The sequence below is a fragment of the Anolis sagrei genome, chromosome 2, assembly GCF_037176765.1.
Source record: "Anolis sagrei isolate rAnoSag1 chromosome 2, rAnoSag1.mat, whole genome shotgun sequence".
In the NCBI taxonomy this organism is placed as follows: Eukaryota; Metazoa; Chordata; class Lepidosauria; order Squamata; family Dactyloidae; genus Anolis; species Anolis sagrei.
This window is the reverse complement of record NC_090022.1, coordinates 249217901-249239859: the sequence shown is the minus strand read 5'-3', so window position 1 is coordinate 249239859 and position 21959 is coordinate 249217901. Positions and strand designations below refer to the sequence as shown.

The window sequence follows — 21959 nt, the reverse complement described above, 5'->3', positions numbered from 1 at the left end:
GCCTAAAAAAAAGACTCCAGCAAGCACTCCAGCTAAAAGCATGCGGGGAATGTGGAAGTACTTCATCAGTGTCGCAGATGGATGATGAAAGCGACAGCTCCCCTGGCGGCCAGAAAAAAAGTTAAATAGCCTCTGTCAATGTCTGTATATGTTGTATGTCAAAATTGGCATTGAATGTTTGCCATATATGTGTACACTGTAATCCGCCCTGAGTCCCCTGTGGGGTGAGAAGGGTGGAATATAAAAGCTGTAAATAAATAAATAAATAAATAAATAAGAGAAGTGCAAGCTATTTGTGAGGAGCCAACAACTAGTGATACCTTTATGGGGTTCTCTGGGGGTGAAGACTGGAAATCAGGGGATCCAACTGAATCGTGGGGGATCTAAGTCTTGACAGGAGATGGAGGATTTGGAGGGGAAGACAAGCTGGCTCACGTGAAGAGCTGGAAGCAGATGCAGGGGATAATGATGGGGCGGTGATCAGTTCATCTTCTGATGATGAGTTGTAAATAAAAGTGGGTTCAGGGATGAGGGGTCCTTGCAGAAGGCAAGGTATTAGAGTACGTTTATGTTTTGGGTGCTGTGTGACTTGCTGCTGCCGGTTTCGTGTTTGGTGTTGGTTTGGGATCTGCAGTTTGAATCTTTTTATCGTTTGCTTGTTATTGACCCGGATTGGCTTCTCGTGAGTGTGGACTTCTCCCTTCCTTGACCTGGATCGGCTTGGCTAAATCGGCTGCTTCTACGAACTCTGGTCTTTCTCCCGCTTTGACCCTGGACTTCAGCTGACGACTCTTCTCTTCTTGCGGCTCCTCCTTTGTTAACCAGTTGTGTACTGTGCCTTTTGTTTGACCTCAGAATGCTTTGTTTGATTCTTTTCTTTTATCCAACTAATCCGGATTATATTTCTGTAAACCTTTTTGAACCAGGACTCGTTGTTTCTTGAGTTTTTGACCAGTGGCACTGCATTTAAGTGCCTCTGTGTCCTTTTTCCTTTGTTTTAATAAACTCTGTATTGAAGTCACTTTTGAGTCTGGCCCTTTAAGGCGTCTGTGATTCTAAAAATTTAAGTGTTTATATAAGAAAATATTGTAGACCAGAGCAATAAAAATGTACAAAAAACCTGTCTGTGATACTTGATAACTTATAAACATTGTTATACACATTGTACCTGTAGATAAACAAGACATATTGTTCCCAATAAATGCAAAGCATCTGAAAATTAAACTTTGTGATATTTCATTCCAAAACAATCAACAGTAATGACATAAAAGAACCTTCAAAAGTAGGACAACAGCCCTCTGAGCAGTGATCTCATAAGATGAAAGCTCTTTAATGTTTGAGATCAAGGGAAGCAGGTATGGGAAGTTAATCTGATCTGGGCTTTAGTCAGAATTTTAAACATAATCCAAAAGTTCTGTAATTTTCTCAGAGCAGAGTTAAACAGTTTGTATAGCATGTACTAATTAGAAATGAAAAACTGAAGTGGATCCATTGCCCCACTAACATGAAGCCACTGTACCCCAATGTTTCAGATAGTCAAAGCTCTGTCATTGACTCAGATTAATTTTGCATATTGCATGCCAAAGTGATTTCCCACCTTGTTTTGAACCACTTCTGTAGAATTGACACACACCGAAGAAGAATACACTATCACAGTTACAGATCTGTAACCTAGAATTATGCATCTGTAACTGATTTATATTCATGGTGCATTCACTAGAACCGCAGTCATAAATGTCCCCCAGTCTGTTTTACTGAGGAAGATAGAATTATGTTTTCCCATTGATTGGGGCACAGCACATTGATATTTCCATCACTTCCTGACAGGGATCTCTGGTGGGAACAGGAATCCTGGTTCTGATAGTTGCATCAGGTGTCCTAATAACAGGATGGGAAGCGAAGGGAGTTAGCAAAAGAGGCATCACTTAGTTAACTAACTAGTTGATCTAGGTTCTCAACATGAGATTTACATAGAAAATAAGGATTTCTGTAGCTGGACAGAAGTTTACAGAACCCTCTATGTCACCCATATAAGTTGTGATTGCCACTCTGGGATGCAGACCTTTTTGAACATTTGCTGAAGTAGACTAGTGCAGGCATCATTTCAGCTTTCATGGCCTCCCACATATTTCTTGTTTGATGACCATGGTGTAGAACAGTGTTTCTCACGTGTTTTTGACTTCAGCTCCCACAATTCCTAACAGCTGTTAAGCTGGCTTGGATTTCTGGAAGCAGAAGTCCAAAACACTTGGAGGAGCAGACTTGAGAAACACAGGTGTAGAAGGAAAGCCAACAGAGAAATTGCTTCACTTGCCTTAACATGCCCATCTTTATGAATAACAGTGGTGATAAAGAAAAAATACTTTGCTGGAGTATATTCAGGTACTATCACCTCATTTTTTGTGCTAAATTAAAATTTAATTTTCCATGATTCCTGGCATCTGGTATACAAAAATAGCCAAGAAAGAGACAAGAGAGAAAACTGAATGATGAAAAACTTCACATGGCCACTGCATCTGCCAAAGTAGTATTCAAGTGTAGGGGCTGGAGATATATAGAGACAATTGCAGGTGAATTTATATTTAAAAAAATATTTTTTAAATAGTTATCTTGCCCTTCTAATATAACCTGCATTATGTGTTGGAGTTTTTTTTTTAAGTCTCTTAAAAGGTTTTTGAAAGCAACAATATATAGCAATATAGTATAAGGCAAGGCATTCTGCACTTCAATTCCTAATTCACAGTCATTATTCAAACCAACTTTGGAGAATTGGTCTATCACTACTAATGAAAGACTGGTCAGTCTGTATTTGTTTTCTGAATATTTTACACAAGCCATCTGTTTGTTTTAGCACTTAAAATGCAATACCATTTTCTGAATGTTAAAGATATAGACTTTCACAAAGACAATATGGCTATTCTACAGGGGGTGACCCAGCAACCCATTAAATTTTCTTATTGTGAGCCTTATAGAACAACTGATCATATAAGACTGTTTGCTGATGGTGTTTTGGCTGAAATACACAAATTGGAAAGGATTGTTTGGAAAATCTTTGTCGTGCCTTCTACATAAATGAATACATTTTAGCTTCATTTTATTATGTATCTGTCTTTTTGTTTCACACTATATTTGTGCATCACATGTGGCTTCATGCTTTTTAGCAGTTCATAAAGCCAATCATCTTTAGGAATGAATCTTTCTGTTGCAATTTGAAAGAACTGTGAATAAATAAATTAATAATTTAATAATTGGGGTTCCAGGTTAATGAGTAGATATTATACACATTCTTTACATAAACACATTTTAGAATTAACCATGCATGCTTCATTATGTGGAAATATGAATATAAAGACACTGATAATCAAAACATAGCTCTAGAACAATACATGTTTTTATTTACATATTTTGCAATCTTTATGCTGTAATTTTTTGGCAGTAAGTGATACCTGAAATCATGTGCAATAGATATAAGACAACAAAACAAACACACTGCAGTCTTTAAATCTGTGTAAAGTTTAGCCACATAACAGTATATTAGAAACACGGGAACACATTATCCATAACAATCCCTATAAGCAACTTATAATAAAAACACAGGTTCAAAAAGTATCCATAAATTTCAGAATTAAGAACTAGATTCATATACTTTCCATTATTTTAAAAGGCTTTCCTAAGCTCATCTTTTTGAAGCAGTTGAATATCAATTCTAAAAATGGTTAAATTGGTTGGAGTAGGTAAGAATCACAAAATGCTGGCTGATATTAACCAGAAAATATAATTTTGCAGTTCCATTTCTCACTGCTGAAAGGAACAAAACACAGAGGGCTACCTTTCCTGTAGATCAAACTGCACAGAAGTTAACACAGGAAGATATGACCCCTACGTGTTTCAAATACCAGATCAAGTATGGTTTGAAGATTGTTAACCAGGCTTTTATAACACATCTCAATTGTCCTATTCTGAAAGGCAAATGAAGACTATTTCAAAAAAAAAAATAACCAGATTTTTTTTGGTTTTCAAGTGTCTAGAAATCGTTGTTTTTGGAGTCGAGTAGCAATAAACTTCAGACCTGTCAATTCACTTGAAAGCAGGGAAAGGTGGATACTTGAAGGTGTGATGGCAACTGTTCTTGTATGTTTCCATTGTATTTTATGAAGACAAATGGAGCTGCTGATTGCTGTCAAAACAATAGGAGTTAACATGTTTGATGGGGGAGACTGCAATTATCCAGTTGTAAACAACAGGAAGGCAATGCTAAATAAGATCCCCCCCCCCCCGCCACTTTTTCCTGCTTCTCTCTTCTTATGGGATGAGAGACATAGAGTGTCTACTGTGGCTTCCTCCTGCAGATTTCTGTGGTTTGTAGTTTAGGGAGGGGGTTTTAACATTCTCAGGCAGTAAGGTCATGTGTGGTAAGTAACAGTATGTAACACATTTTTTGTTCTTGGGTTATAAATGTCATTTGCTAATTGGTTCCATCATTAAAAAACATGGAAAATGTTTATTAAACTGCAGAAAATTTGTTTTTGTGGTACATCTTGCAACACATTTGGCTATAGTTTTTCAAGAATATCTCATAGTCTCAACCAGTTTGACAAAGTTTGTGGCAGCCACAAAAACAAAGTTTCTGGAGTATAACAACTACTTTCAAAGTAAGTGCCACAAAATTAAATGAGAAATAACACTTTCAAACCAGGAATACTTATTTTCAAATATTGTTACATAGTGTAATTTGACACATTCTATCTTTAAAATAGCACTCTGACACATGAATACTCTTTGAGAAATCACTATAAATCCAATGGTAGTTATGGGATCTTAAGCAGCATTTGATAGGGTAGCTTCAGAAAAGAGAGCGATTCAGAACCAAGCACTAATTCTGAGAGAAACTGTGTCCAAAACAATATTTGCCACTTCAGTCAGTCAACTCTAACACTATATTTTCCATTTTCTTTAAATAATCTGCTTCATTCAGATGCTTTTAAACCTCTCTTCTAGTTGAGATATTCCTCTTAAAGTCTTCATTAATTAAATTAATGTGTAAGAGTATTATTATTTACACTTATATATTTAAAGTGCAGGTTTTATATACACGATGAGAAAAAATAACATTTATTAGCATGTGTTGGAGTTGTTTGGGTTCTTTTTCAGAGGAAGAGGCCAGATATTTCTAGTACTTCATGGAAGGCCTGTGATTTGCCTTCTAAAGTACCATAACTGTCCTGCAGTTTCTGGTCAATAGGATAATTACTCCCTTTCTTACTTCTTCTTATAGGAGGTGAGAAGAATTCTCTTATAAATTATTGGAGTGGGCAAGGGATACTTGGCCATAGCTCAGAAGTAGGCCAGGAAGATCTGAGTGGCCTGATGTTACTCTGCAGAGCAAAAAGCCACAGTTTAAGACCAACAAGTTTAACTCATAATAAGTGCCAGAGTAACTGCTCTACTCATTCCCAAAAGAGAAAAATTCCCTATGTACTGCAAATGCGCCCTCTAGATACCAGGTGCTACACTATGACCATGCCAAAAATGCTTAACGGAAGGAGGAAGGAATTATTTGCAATGAATACACAAAGTAAGAAAGCAAAGATTATATGTTGTTTCCTCTACTACCGCCACAGCAAGAAATGGTAGAGAGGATAAAGTACTTCCAACATTCATTTCCTTAAAACGTTGGACCTGCTAGTCTGTACAGCTGTGAGCAATTGGGGTCATCTTCTTCGAAAACCACTCACAAATAAGGGTTGAGAATGAAACAATATCTCAGTTTATGAAATCTGACCACACTTGCCATATGGTATTGCTGCATGTCTTTTCTACTACCAGTCTTCCATATAAAGGTATAAGGGAGCAAGATTACTTCTGGCAGATTTCCCAGTGAGGCTGGATCTACACTATCATATAAACCAATTCAAAGCAGATAATATGGGATCAAAAACTGGATCATATGGAAGGGGCCCGAATTTACAAATGATATTTTTTCTATGTAGTAAGTAAGAATTAGAGAGTCATGTGAACAAATTCCCACGAATAGGATGGAATTAAGACACTGTTAGCATTCTTTTCTTAATTTGAGGTTTATGATATGGCATTTGTGCTCTACGTCTGATTTAAAATGCACCACGAACCCTATTTTCCTTTTACTTTCTTGAAAGTTTGAATTCTTGTTAATACTTTTATTGGACTCTCAGAGAATATCAACAACAATGGCCTCTCCTATAGCTGTAACTTAGAAACCGGCAGGACATATTTCACCCAGAACTAGGGAAAATGATATATTGTTTCAAGGCAAGTATTCAATGATCCCACATGGCCCCTTTTAAGTGTTCACTCTCTTTTTTCCTTCTCTAAGAGGGAATGTTGTCAGCTGCCATACACATTTTCTCTAAAGGTGATATAGCAATGCTAGTGTGTCAACCCAAGGCTGATCAAAATTTGAGAGCACATTCTGCAATCATATAATTATTGATCAGATATCCAATTGATCAATAATTATATTAATATCATGGTGACATTTTCCATCACAATTGAAGCCACTTTCATAGCAGAAAGCAAATTGTGGACCCTATTACGACATCACTACATAATGTTTTACCAGTATATAGTAACAGATTTCACAGTGCTGCTTTTGTCAAAAGCTTTTACTTTATAAGTTCTCTGCTGGCCTGAGAAGAAAGATTCACCCCATATCTTACTATCAGTAATGGCTGTATTAAGTAGCTTTAAGATTAATTTGTGCAATCATATAACTGTAATATAATGATAGGAAGGTGTCTTATATCAGTTCTGATGTCCATCTAGATTAGTATTGTTATCTGTGATTTACATTAGTTCTAGTGTCCCAGTCAATATAGATCTCTTTATATCTACTACCTGTTCGTGGTACCTGTTACCTTCAGGTTTATTAGACAATTCATTGGGGATATTTTTTCACAGGTTTGTCACTGTCTTCTTCTAAGGCTGAGAGAGTATAGCTTGTTCAAGATCATTGACTGAGGATTAGAATCCATCACATCATGCAGACTCTTTCTATTATGAAGAATCAGCCAAAGAACCATATATAAAGCATGATCTTCTGTTATTAATTGTTTGATCTTGCTGGATTTGGCACTTACAAGGATATTATTGACTATGTGCAGAATTAGGTAATTAAGCCCTGATGTTTCTTAGTAAATAGGTGTCTAACTTATCTTTCACTTAATATTGTTAGTCCAAAGTCTGAATGAAGATTACAGATTCATGCCAACAGATTCTCACTCCAATGTGATGTTTTTTCCAGTGTATACTTTTGTAAAACATGATTTGGCTAAATTTCAGATGGACACTTTTTCCTTCTGAAACTGAAAGACCACCGATGGATAGGTCACCTCTCAGCATGACTGCTGCTGGAATTTTTGAACAGGTTGTATGCATAAAGACAAGCACAACATCAAAAGATTCTCATAAGCTGTTGAAACTCTAAGACCTTAATGTCCTTGGCCTGCTTATGGCTTACAGGAGACATAAATATGGCATGGGGATTGAGACAGAAAGCCTAACATGTGCAGATCTTCAATTGTCAATTAGAGAACATCATTGAATCTGTAACAAACACACCAAGGGCATGTTTGTCTGCAAAAGAAAGTATTAAAATAGACAGTCCCCAGTGGTAAGATAGATCTGTAATTCATGACACTTGTGCTCCATATCCACTTCAAAAAATGATTATAACTGAAGTCATGGCATTTATTTACGCTCCAATAATTAGGGGGAAAATCCCTCAGAAAATAGCCTGCTAATAAACTAGTATTTATAATGACATTTACATTCACTTCCTGATGAAGCAGAACCATATGGCATTAGCCAGATGCATAACTGGAAACTTTCATCATCTATCTTCCTGTCTTTCCATCAATCATTTCTGGTCTTTGTGGGCTACCCTTCAGCACATTTTCCAAGGAAATTCTTAATTCATGTTAAACTCAAATGGAAATACTTAGAAATATCTTACAAAGTGAATGTTCTTAAGCGAATGTTGGGTTTTAGTTTACAATATCTGGCTAATAGAATCAAATTGCTCTAAGCCGGGGGTCTTAATATTATCAACAGGAGTAATTGTTAAAGAGAGAAAAATAATGAAAAAGATTTCCAGCTGATTTCATAACTATTTGGTAGCAAAGTGCAAACTAATTTCATAGGTAGGTTAGGTAGCCTTATCTTTTCTTTTTGTAAAAACAAGATCAAGATCACCTAATTAACTTGGTACAATAAGTTGAAGGTTGAGCCTTGCTGTTGTTGTTGTTGAATTCTGACAAGAAACATTCTTTAATGTACACTGAATGGGGCAGATGAGATATTTTTAAATCACCTCAGTGAGCCTAGGTGTGCGTGCTTTTAAAGTTGATTTTCACTTTTGGTTGAAAGATGAAATTTATTTTATCTAGGAAGGAGACAGTTATGCATGAACAGCCACTTTATGATAAATTAGTTTCTTTTAAGCAAAGCATTTTTCAGATAGTAGCAATACAATCTTATGAATTATAGAAGTTTTCAAAGAAATAAATGTGTCAAGATTAAAGAAAGGCTTTTGAGTTCATCACTATCACTATATATATTCTGGGCAGTAGGTCATACAAATTTCATTTCAGGAAGATGCAATTAAATATATTAAATGGAACAAAAGTCTGCTTTCATCTTCATCCCACCATTTTCTCCAAACATGCTCCTATTGATAAAACACACATGGTGGGCAGGATAAACAGTGCATAATCACTGTAGCTCCAACACCCCCTACATTTATGTATAATTAATTTCAAGATAAGTCTATCCTTTTGACATGTTTGATATAGAGATAGAAGTTAGAAATACAGAGATTTGAACTTGAGAATAAGGATCTATATTTATTTCAATTACTTTAAACTTTACAGGGACTTATTACTAGTATTTCACTTTCTGCTTAAGCAGTTGTTGAGTCCATACCTATAGCATTACTGTATGTTAGCATTCTTTACTATATTTTAAATAGTTCTTTATGAAAAGTCAGATAATATATCTTTCCATGTATGTGGAAGGGAGTGAAAGTGTGTCAACCTATCCTGACTACTTTGTGTCCTTGTCCATACATGGTGATTACTTTTAAACACAATCCAACCTTATTTATCAGTTTCAGTTTCTAAACCATGCCCTGTCTTATAATTCAAAGAAAAAGAGATTTTCTTACCCGTACTGCCACAGTCTGCTTCAGAAAATACTTAACCTGAAAGACAGGAGTGATTATGAAGAGTTTGTTCTTTGCTAAATGAAATCCACATACTCCTTAATAATAAAAACACATTCACAGCATTTCATCTCTGTTGACATGTCTTAAAGAGGTCTCATTGATTTTCATTTGGTTTTAGTGAACATTCACCAGAGCTGTAAGACACAATGTTTAAGATGTGTGACTTCTCCAAAAGACTATGGATTTTAATTTTATTAAGTCACAAAAGAATTTCCTTAATTGCACTCAGCCATCAAATAGAAGGTGGCTCTCTATAAAAAAAATAAGCAACAGCACCTTCAACAGATGATGTAGAGAATGTTATTAGTATACGTTTCTCTTTGAATCTTGAGAAGCAATCCTAGGGGTTGTCCGCATGTTCTATGTGGTGGGCATTCTGTGAGAAATCACTCCTGGATGTCTGCATGATGCCCAGGGAGGCCCAGTCATTAACATGGGATAAACCACATGAAATCCTGCATTAGGGAAAATTGGAGAATCCTCTGGAATTTAAGTGACATTCCAGAACTGCCCCACACTTTGGGAACTGTGTTGACAACCCTACTTGGTCCAATAGAGACCAGTTGAATGCTCACATGGAAAACTATTGCCATTGTGTTTTCAGTGGATCGGACCTGTGTGACTATCACTGTATCACTGTTGCAGATAGCTGGAGAGCTCCGGGAGACCTCCTGGCTGGCATGGGCACTCCTTGCGGAAACAGCAGGGGCACCCTCCTTCTCCCTGGTGATGTGGATAAGGATGTTAGAATTATATGCTTTTGAGACCCAACTTTCTGACAATAGTGACAGCAGTAGCAAAAGTATGGTGATGGTTCAGCTGGGCTAGAGTGACCAACTGCCATATTTCCTGGGAACCCCCATATTACAGCTAATTCTTTTGAATCCTCTTGGTTCCTGTTTTGATGTTTTATTTTTCCCATTATTAACATTACTTTACATTACAGCAAAGGCTATAGCATCCATGTGATTGGCACCTGAGGAGATCTTTCCCACCTCCAAATCTCACATAACTGCCACCACCACCATGTCCATCCATTTCAATTGGTGAAACCCGAGGATGTGGACAAGATACTTGGAGGAATGAGAGCTACCACATGCATCCTAGACCCCTGCCCATCCTGGCTTCTAAAAGAGGCCAGAGGGGGATTGGCCGAGTGGGTGGAGGTGGTGGTTAATGCCTCCCTTCGGGAAGGCAATATTCCAGCCAGCTTAAAACAAGCTGTAATAAAACCGCTGTTGAAAAAACCATCACTAGACCCCACTCAATTCGTCAACTATCGGCCTGTTTCCAATCTTCCCTTTTTGAGCAAAGTCCTGGAACGTGTGGTGGCCTCACAACTCCAGGTATTCTTGGTAGACACGGATTATCTAGATCCGGCACAGTCTGGCTTTAGGCCGGGACATGGTACCGAGACAGCCCTGGTCGCCTTAGTGGATGATCTCCGCAGAGAGCTCGACAGGGGGAGTGTGTCCCTGTTGGTCCTGCTGGATCTCTCAGCGGCCTTCGATACCGTCGACCACGGTATCCTTCTGGGACGCCTCGCGGGAATGGGTCTTGGTGGCACTGTTTTACAGTGGCTCAGGTCCTTCCTAGAGGATCGTACCCAGAAGGTGTTGATGGGGGACAGCTGCTCGTCCCCACAACCATTGTCTTGTGGGGTCCCGCAGGGCTCAATACTGTCCCCCATGTTGTTTAACATCTACATGAAGCCGTTGGGAGAGATCATCCGGAGTTTCGGGGTGCGGTGTTATCTGTACGCAGATGACGTCCAACTCTGTCACTCCTTTCCACCTACTTCTAAGGAGGCTGTTCAGGTCCTGAACCGGTGCTTGGCTGCTGTGTCGGACTGGATGAGGGTGAACAAATTGAAGTTGAATCCAGACAAGACAGAGGCACTCCTGGTCAGTCGAAAGGCCGAACGGGGCATAGGGTTACAGCCTGTGTTGGACGGGGTTACACTCCCCCTGAAGACGCAGGTTCGCAGCTTGGGTGTGACCCTGGATTCATCGTTGAGCCTGGAGCCCCAGGTCTCAGCGGTGGCCAGGGGAGCATTTGCACAGCTCCGGCTTGTGCGCCAGCTGCGCCCGTACCTCGGGAAGTCAGACTTGGCCACGGTAGTCCACGCTCTGGTCACATCCCGTATAGATTACTGCAACGCGCTCTACGTGGGGCTGCCCTTGAAGACTGCCCGGAAGCTCCAGATGGTCCAGCGCTCGGCAGCCAGGTTGCTAACGGGAGCAGCTCTCAGGGAGCACACCACTCCTCTGTTGAGCCAGCTCCACTGGCTGCCAATCCCCTACCGGGCACAATTCAAGGTGCTGGCACTAGCCTACAAAGCCCTAAACGGTTCCGGCCCCACCTACCTCTCCGAACGCATCTCCTCCTACGAACCGACACGGACACTAAGATCGTCCGGGGAGGCCCTGCTCTCGGTTCCGCCTGCATCGCAGGCGCGGCTGGCGGGAACGAGAGACAGGGCCTTCTCGGTGGTGGCCCCTCGGTTATGGAATGCCCTACCAAGTGACATCAGACAGGCCCCTTCTCTGCTGGCATTTAGGAAGAAGCTCAAAACCTGGCTCTTCGAGCAAGCGTTCGGCTAATCAGCGCAATTGCACACAGAATGACGGTAAACTGAACATAGGAACGGCTTAAGGATATGAGACTGGATCTTGTTTGAGATCGAGGCATTGTATGAATGTTGTGTGTTTGCTATTATGTATGTTATGTTTTAATTGTTAATGTGTGGTAATTAATTCTGTGTAAACCGCATTGAGTCACCTATTATAGGTTGAGAAACGCGGTATAGAAATAAAGCAAATAAATAAATAAATAAATTCTCCTGTCTTCAAGGCCCAAACAGGGGGCAGAATTGGCTCTGGGATTAGTCCATTGATTCCTCACCACCTGTTGTGGTCAGTTCAGATAGTGAGGATGAGGAGTTGCCAGAAGGATAAGCAGAGAAGGTAGAGGGCAGCAGCAACTAGCAGCCTGCCTTGGCTAGCTCAGCCACTGCTGAAGATGAGCAAAAGAAAACACTCCCCTGCATTCTGAGCAAGCACATCTGAGCAAGCTGAAGCAAGCACATCTGAGCAAGCTACAAAGGAGTTAAACATACCCACATCTCTAGAGCAGAGGAAAGAGCAGGCAGGAGATCACAGGTCTCAGAGATTAGCTGATAAACCAGGCATCCTCAAACTCTGGCCCTTCAGCTGTTTGGGCCTCTGTCATGATTCGTACCTTTGTAGGCCGAAGCCTAGAAGTCAGTAAGTCGGACTCCATGTTAGGAAGGTAGAACAGTGAGGCAGATCAGCAGAGGGGAGGAGCTCAGCTATCCCAGGATTGGCTAAGAGAGATGGGAGGAGCTGAAGCTGTGAGTGTAAAAAGGCAGGCAGCTTCTGACAGAGGGAGAGAGAGAGATTGGATTTTTGATCTGAAGGGTAGTGGGTGGATTTCGAGTGAGCAGAAGTTTTCCTGAGAGAGAGTGTTTGAAGGCAGGTGTGTCTATCTATAGAGATTGGCTTGGAGGGTTAAGATAGCCACCCGTGAACTTGTGTGAGTGTTAGAACACAAGTTGTTTTTACTCTTTAAGGGACAGGGTATTCTAGGGAGACTAGATACTCTGGGGACAGACATGATTGATTTGTCAGAGGGACTTGCTCACGTTAAAGAAAAGAAACCCAGTTAAGGAAACCATCAAGCTTGTTAAGACTCAGAAACCATTTAAGAAGATTGTGCTTTGATAACCAAATACACTTGTGTAACTCAAAGAAGAATGCAGTTGTTTGTTCCAGTATATAAATAAACTTTGTTCTAGTTCAACGTTCCATAGAGCCTCAGCATTGATTAATTCCATAAGATCTGTTCTAGTAATTTTTAACATCTTTTTACCTCAGACATTTTAAAGGGAGTTAAAAGGAGGGCTGGTGTACAATAAGATTTGTTGTTGTTGTTCATTCGTTCAGTCGTCTCCGACTCTTCGTGACCTCATGGACCAGCCTACGCCAGAGCTCCCTGTCGGCCGTTACCACCCCCAGCTCCTTCAAGGTCAGTCCAGTCACTTCAAGGATGCCATCCATCCATCTTGCCCTTGGTCGGCCCCTCTTCCTTTTGCCTTCCACTTTCCCCAGCATAATTGTCTTCTCTAGGCTTTCCTGTCTCCTCATGATGTGGCCAAAGTACTTCAACTTTGTCTCTAGTATCTTTCCCTCCAGTGAGCAGTCGGGCTTTATTTCCTGGAGGATGGACTGGTTGGATCTTCTCGCAGTCCAAGGCACTCTCAGCACTTTCCTCCAGCACCACAGCTCAAAAGCATCGATCTTCCTTCGCTCAGCCTTCCCTAAGGTCCAGCTCTCACATCCGTAGGTGACTACAGGGAATACCATGGCTTTGACTAGGCGGATCTTTGTTGCCAGTCTGATGTCTCTACTCTTCACTATTTTATCGAGACTGGACATTGCTCTCCTCCCAAGAAGTAAGCGTCTTCTGATTTCCTGGCTACAGTCTGCATCTGCAGTAATCTTTGCACCTAGAAATACAAAGTCTGTCACGGCCTCCACGGTTTCTCCCTCTATTTTCCAGTTGTCAATCATTCTTGTTGCCATAATCTTGGTTTTTTTGACGTTTAGATGCAACCCGGCTTTTGCGCTTTCTTCTTTCAGCTTGATTAGAAGGCTACAATAAGATTTACCTCAGGCATAACAACAAGATAATTTCTCAAATACATTTTGAGTGGTGGCAGCAACTCTACCAATGCACATTCACCTTTCCTCAACACACATCGAAGTACTTTGTGACAGGATTGTGTTGGTGTCCAGTTGGAGCCTTAATAAATAAGATCCTTTTCACTGATTCTTTAAAGTGGTGGCCAGCTGTGGGCAATATAGCAGCTGAAGGAACGTGTGTTTGTGTTTTAGGGGAAGTATTAATGAAGTATTATTCCCCTGGCTCCTGGCAACGTTATACTGGTGGCAGCGCCGGGATCTGTGAATGATCTTTACGTTATACTGGTGTTCAGCGGTGTGATTTAAAACAGCGTGCTCATAGTAGTCACTCCAGTCTTTTCGGGGGACAGCTTGACTGTGTCATACGTTATAGCCTCCAACTCCCAGAAGCCCTAATGAGCTTGTTCAATTGTCAGGAATTCTGTGAGTTGAAGGCCCAAATAGGTGACAGTGTGAGGATACCTGTGATAAACAATCATTAATCAAGCACCAGCTCATATCCTAAGATATAAAGCCTCAGCAGTCAGACTTCTTGGTTTGTTTGCTCTTGTCCTGTAACCTGATCCTACTGCTTCTCAGTTTGTTATTCAAGGACTTCTGTCTTCTACTTCTGGCAATCTGACTTTTGGCTCTGGCATCTTAGTTTATTGGAAATAAGCATTTATGACCCTGGAGTGGACTTTCTGGATACTTTACTGGTTTCAAAGAGCTCTTGTAATTTACATTTCTGACCCTGGACTGTTGACACTGGCGATCTGACTCATTTCAGTGAGTTTGTTTGGATTTTGGTTCTAAGTCAGTTTACAATATTGACACCCTTTCTTCCAGTCTCTGTCTGGCTTCTTCTCTCATTACTCTGGGGCTGAAAGCAATGAGTCCTGAAGGACCGGTGAATGAGGATTTACTGGAGAAATGAGTCATGTGGCCACAGGAAGGCTACCTTCACCCACTTGCACTTCCCATGGGGAGAACAGAATTCCTATTACCTCCTCTCACCCCAAGTTCAGAAAATATAATTTTTTGCATTTCAGCTTTCAGAATCTTCTATTGTATGGAACATTCTGGTAGCAGATTTACAGATTTGTATATTTTTATTCTATATTTTATTATATATTGTAACCCATATATTATAAACAATTTAAATGAATTATCCTGTTTAATGCTATCCATTCTATCAACTATTTCTGGATTAATGCCACACTACTAAAAATATGCAAAAATTTGTTACTACTAAATTTCCCTTAAATCCATGCCCTAAAATTAGTCACCCTAAGCTATATAAGGATGACATTAGCCAAGCCATGACCTCTACACCTTTGGTCTGAATCCAATTGTAATTTCATTGGAAGAGTCTCATTCAGTCAATGGGAACTTTTTAATGGATACTTAGGATTCCATCTTTCTTAGCCCCAGCAGTCTGCCACATGGTGAAATGGTTTGAGTGTTAGGCTGGAACTAAAAAAACAAAATTGAGTGAACTTGTGCATTCACACTCTCTCAACTTTAGACTTTGACGAACACCCTCTAAATTAATCTTTCTCAAGAAAACCTAGGTTGGAGACAATTTGAAGGCAAACTACAAAATATCCACCTGGTCACTTCCATGTTGGCTTTATGTGGCAAATATGCATTTTATTATTGATGTCCTCTCTTTTTTTTTGCATCTTTGCATCAATGCAGAATGTATTGTTAATGACATTTATAATCTGTCATTCAATTCTCTTCATTTTTATACCTTTAAAAAAACGTGATTGTTATAATTGCTACTCTCAGTTACTAATTTTAAAATAGGGCAAGCTCTTTCTTTATTCCCAGGTAGAATTAAATAAAATGTTTACTTAGATATAAGGTCTATTGAGACTTATTCACATTTAAATATGTATGCTTTTACTTAATGAAACACAGCAACCAGGTGCTATTTGTGCCAGGGTATGTCAAAAGACATTTAATCAGCATGACGCAGTAAAAACAAGGTTAGAAACTTTATAAAATAAGAGTTCAGTTTTAGACTTGTTATGAACAGAAAAACCTTTGAAGGGAAACTGTAAACATTGTGGTCTACTGAATAGCTGAATGATATCTGAGCAGTTTACTGAAATATGTCAAAACTCCATAGACCGTTGGAATTTCATTTTAATGTTTAGGTAGCTGAGTAGGAATAGACCTGGAATCGAAATAATCAACCTGCTGTTTTCTTGGATTCTTTTGAAATGCCACAATACATGGCATTCCAATCTTGTGTCAAAACTGCCAGCATCTTTTGATTCACCACTGTTGTCTTATGGCTTATGAGTTGCTTTATGGAATTTTTTTTAAGAATCAGAAGTTGCTATTATTGACAAAATGTAGTTTTATTTTCTTAATCGATTAATAGCTTAGCTAAGTTTGATTGGTATGATAGCACCAATATGTATTAAAAAGTACTACTGATTGATCTTTTCTTCTTCTGTTTAAACTGTTGTCTGAAAAAACAGGAGAGTGAGGGCCCAGCCTTATATCTCAGAATATCAAGACAGAAAATCCCACAATATCTGGTTTGAACTGGATTATCTGAGTCCACACTGCCATATATTCCAGTTCGGAGCAGATAATGTGGGATTTTATTCAGCTGTGTGGAAGGGGCCTGAGTGTCAATCTAACTTCTCCAAGGGTGGAGGAGTTTCAGATCTTGAGAATAGCCAGAGAGAAGCCTCTCCTCCATGTTCGTACTAGATAATGGAACAGAGATAAGGGCCTCCTCAGCAGATTTCAAAGTACAAGCTGGTTTGTAAGGTGGGGGGGGGGGTATGATTCTTTAAAGCAGTGGTCCTCAATCTGTGGGTCCCCAGGTGTGTTAGCCTACAACTCCCAGAAATTCCAGCCAGTTTACCAGCTGTTATGATTTCTGGAAGTTGAAGACCAAAGCATCTGGGGACCCATAGGTTGAGAATCACTGCTTTAAAATAACTTGGATGTGAGCTGTATAGGGCTTCATAGATAAAAACCAACACTTTGAATTGTGCCCAGAAATGGAGGAAGAGTATTCCCTGTACTCATGTTGATTTATGAATTTGACTGCGGTTCTTTGTACTTTATTATGTTTATGAATACTTTTAAAAGTCAGCCCCACATAGAATGTGTTATTTAACTAATACATACATCAAGGTGGCCAGATCTGATATCTTAAGGAATAAGAATAGCTGATACACAAGCTTTACTGACGAAAGCTGAGGATCAAATCTCAAAACAGGCACATTTTGAGAACCCGAACAACTTCCTTGGCTTGTGATGGAGTAACAGTGTAACAGAGTTGGGCGAGATCAACATTCTGATGGCACTGAACTCAAAACTGAACTCTCTCAGAAGATTCATATATATGTCAATATCATGAGACACAGAAACAAGATTTGAGGGACCCCATAAGTTTGCAGTAGGTTGTTAAGTGTTCTGGATAAGTGGACTTTCTCAGGTTTATCTGCCACTGCCCAAACACTTCTCAGATACAGATTCTGTCAATGAAAATGAGGAACATGAAGAGTTACCCATATTGGATATCATTTTGTTTCAAGTATAGATTGTTATATAGTACATACTATAGGAAGAAAAAAATCAGTTTTGTCAGGTTGTTGTTGTTCATTCGTTCAGTCGTCTCAGACTCTTCGTGACCTCATGGACCAGCCCACGCCAGAGCTCCCTGTCGGCCGTCACCACCCCCAGCTCCCTCAAGGTCAGTCCAGTCACTTCAAGGATGCCATCCATCCATCTTGCCCTTGGTCGGCCCCTCTTCCTTTTGCCTTCCACTTTCCCCAGCATAATTGTCTTCTCTAGGCTTTGCTGTCTCCTCATGATATGGCCAAAGTACTTCAACTTTGTCTCTAGTATCTTTCCCTCCAGTGAACAGTCGGTAAATCTGTATAATATTTAAATTTGAAAGTAACAATGTTTACTAATACTTTCCCCCACATTTTCCTTGGCTAGGCAGAAAGCTAAGCAGTATTTATTGACAGAGTAAATTGCATGCATACATTGTTGTTATAGATGGACTGTTCTCTGGTGAGTTGGTCTCGATACAGTTTTTTGATATGCAGATTCTCTGAGAAACTAGGGAATCTTCTTCAGAATAATAGTATAATCTGAATGTGAGATGTATTGCTAATGTGGACAACCTTTCAGGATAATCTGTGTTCTAAAATAAATGGAAATTGCATATAACAGTGCAATTGTCTAATATTCATTCGCATATGCTTCTCAAAAGACGTTTCTTGTGGATTGTGCCTAAATAGTAGAAATATGTGGTAATAGTACTAAAGAAAGCCCTTTGATTAATCTTGAGATGCAATTACCATTTCTTTTTGTTCTATGTCTCAAGCTTAGAAATCTAGTATGGGAATTAATCAATAGTTATCAAAATGCGGTTCCCATTAATTCTATTATGGGTGAAACATTGTATTTGATTAATTTTAAAATTATCTGCAATATGTACCTAGAAGTGCATCATGTTTAAATATAGATTCTCATATTTCTGTCAGCAAAGATCTATGAAACTATTGAGCAATGTCAACAGAGAATTAAAAATCACTTGGAGTATACTCATTGGATTTTTATGATAACACAATTTTTGATGGCGATGGTGCTTAAGGATCTTTCCATTATGATTATCTTTTACGCAGCATTACCTTAATTTCTCAATTCATTGTAGGTCATAATTTGAATACTGACTTGCTGGATCGCAGTGAAAGGGCAGGGCCAGTGGGGAAAGCATATTAATATTTCTTAATGACTTTAGCTGTTTCCCAAACAGACAAGTCATTTGTGAGTTTGTAGTACAAATCATTGACATTCAAATGCATGTGTGAGAAAGAGTATTTGGAATAGGCATGCAAGGGATTCCTGACTGACATTCGCTGATTGAAATTTAGCACCAAACTAGATAGGTACATATCATATAGCAGGCTCTCTGTAGCTATAGGTTATGCATCCATGGATTCAATCAATCATGACTCGAACTATATTTAAAAAAATTTAAAGCAAAATTTGATTTAGCCACCTGCTAAGCACTGGTATGTAGGCATAGCCTACTGTAGCCTCTTACAATTTCACAGATCCTCAGGCTGTCTCTGGTACTTGTTTGAGTTGGTTACTATTTTTATAATGGGACATGAGAATTGACAGATCTTGGTATCCACAGATAGTCTTGCAACCAAACTCTACAAGGTTTTACTGTATTGGCAAGAGGGGGAGGGGTAGTGTATCCATTACTACAGTGACAGCTAATTCATTCCAGGTTTCACTATCACTGGATTTCAGTGTAGCACTAGCAGAGCTCCTGTTCAATTTGGAGCAACTGCAGAAGGGGGTAATGAGATCAATAAAAAAGCATTTGCCACCCCAATGGGGGCAGATTCACTGCAACAACAACAATCAAAACTTTATTTATATCCCGCCCTATCTCCCTATGGGAACTCAAGGTGGCTCACAGACATAAAAAAGCAAATAGCCAGTGCTCTGTACAGTAATAAATAAGTAATAAATTTAAATAAAATACAATTTAAATAATATAAAACAAATAGTTATAAAAGCAATAATAACAACCATCCTATAAAACACATTTAAACAATAGTAATAAAGGGGAAGTTAAAAGCCATTTCCATAAACAGTCCATATTTCATAGGCCATTTATTCAATCATTCATTTCACCATACATCTGATGTATTTCAGGAGTGAGTTCCAGAGGTGGGGGACAATTGCAGAGAAGGCCCTTTCTCTCGTCCTTACCAGCCGGGTTTAGGATGGTGGGATTGAGAGGAGGGGCTCTCCTCATGATATCAGTGTCTGGGTAGGTTCATATGAGGAGAGATGGTTGGCTTTAATTTTCACCCGGTAGCAGTTTGGGAGCCAGTGGAGCTATTGTAACATGAGAGTTGTTCTCTCTCTGTATGGTGTTCCTGTTAATAACCTAGCAGCTGACCTTTGTACTAGTTGAAGCTTCCAAGCAGTCTTTAAAAGCACCCCAACATAGAGCACATTGCAGTAATCCAGTCGGGATGTACCTAAGGCATGTACTACCATGGCCAGATTTGGGGTCTCAAGGTACGGGCCCAGCTGGTGGACATGTTTTAGTTGTACAAAGGCACTTCTGATCACTGCTGGTGCCTGAGGTTCCAGGGTCAGTGATGATTCCAGGACCACTCCCAAGCTGCGTACCTGTGCCTCCAGGGGGAGTGTAACCACATTCAGCACAGGTTGTATCCCTTTACCCTGATCTGCCTTGCGACGGATCAGGAGCACCCCTGTCTTGTCAGGATTTAATTTCAATCTGTTCACCTTCATCCAATCAATTGCAGCTCCTGCAGTAGCTCCAAATTGCCCCTGTATTTTATTTTTAGTTATAAAGAGGGGAAATTACTTTGAAGAGGTACTTCATCTTATGACCTAATTCACTGCAGTGTATTTTTAGTAAATCATGTTCATAATCAAAACGGAAAAAAAAATCTTAAAGCAGAACAAGGTAGGAGTGAGAATGCAGCAGAGGATTGGGGAAACTGTGGCTTCCCTTCTCTCATGTCCCTCTTTTAAAATAAAAGGTCAGCCCTGCAACTCCTGTTCTATAATGATGTATGAAAAGACATGTTTCTTAACAATCCACATCCAATGATAATATTTCACTGATGGGATTTTGCCATCTGCTGTGCTCTTGCCCAAGAGAGTGATGGGCGCTTCTTTGTAGGGTCTTTAAATAGAGATGAGATGGACATCATTCAGAAATGCTTTATTTGTGTATTTGTGCATGACAGGGGGTTGGATGAAATTGCTCTTGTTGTCCCTTTGAATTTGATTTGGGATGTACAGATGAAAGAAGAAAAAATCCTGTTGTGGCCAACAATATGATGTTGGAGGAAGAACAATTTTTTTGCAAATACAATATTTAAGGATATGGAAAAAGAAGACAGTAAAAATAGACTATGAAATGCTAACATTGAATCTGGTATGAATACAGAATCTGGTATGAATATATTGCTAACATTGAATCTGGTATGAATACAGAAATCAAAAGTCAAAGTACTGAGTGTATCCTCTTCCCATGGACTTATCAGATACTTTTTAAAGCAGACCATCATCACTCTGTTATGAATGTGTATTCCATAAATTAGTTCAGCATTGTAAGAAGATTTGCCTAACCCCAAAAAATGACAGGTTAAATTGTACCAACTTTGGAACTGGGTTGAAGCCAACCTCTGCTGTTTGTATAAGCACTGTCCAAGCCTTGAATTGGTTCCACTGTTACACATGCAATCGCCCATACAGTGAACATACTTCTTTCTCTTGCAGTTTCACATTGATAATACCCAATATACAGTAGATAATATTTCACGGTAGTGAAATATTTGAATAACCGTTTCTTGATTATAATTGTTGTGAGTCCAAAGTGATGCATTTAAAAGAATGGAGAAATTGTATTTATTTTTACTATCTTGAATGCTAACTTACAACAATTTTCAACAATTACTAGTCAGTAATTTAATGACAAGGTTGACAGTTATAAACATTACAAACAATTTTGGATGAAAATCACTCACTTGGTTTGCATAGCAAATATAGTTTTGTATTTCCTGTTTCAGAGAGAACCTACAAAATATTTACTATAAATAGGTTGAAGGCTCAGTGACATGTAACTCATATTCACCTTGAACAGAAAACAGTACAAGTGTCCTTAAAAGAACTGTTTTGGATTTTTGTTGTCATCCAAAATATAAACCTTCTGTGAATGTAATTACTAAAATATGGTGCTTTCTCAAAAACTTAAATGTCTTTCCTTTTGTTCCTTTCTTGCCTTAGTTATTTATACACAATGCACTTCCACTACATAATAAGCTTATGCCAGATAATGCATTTTCCCTTTTCCACACTTAATAAACAATGTGCACAAGAACCCTATTGGAACAGAGTTGCATCTCAAGATGAAAGTCTGTTAGTGCAACATTCTGAATCATATTTTA

General features: G+C 39.2%; 1 long non-coding RNA gene across 1 annotated transcript; it reads right to left on the bottom strand.

Annotated features, from left to right (window-relative positions):
- Positions 1-3373: 3373 nt before the first annotated feature.
- LOC132766426 (uncharacterized) lies at positions 3374-12590 on the bottom strand. The gene is made up of 3 exons (XR_009630468.2): positions 12378-12590; positions 9200-9235; positions 3374-4177 (listed from the first exon to the last, which is right to left on the bottom strand). It is a non-coding gene; the product is annotated as an uncharacterized lncRNA (long non-coding RNA).
- Between the last annotated feature and the right edge of the window lie 9369 nt (positions 12591-21959).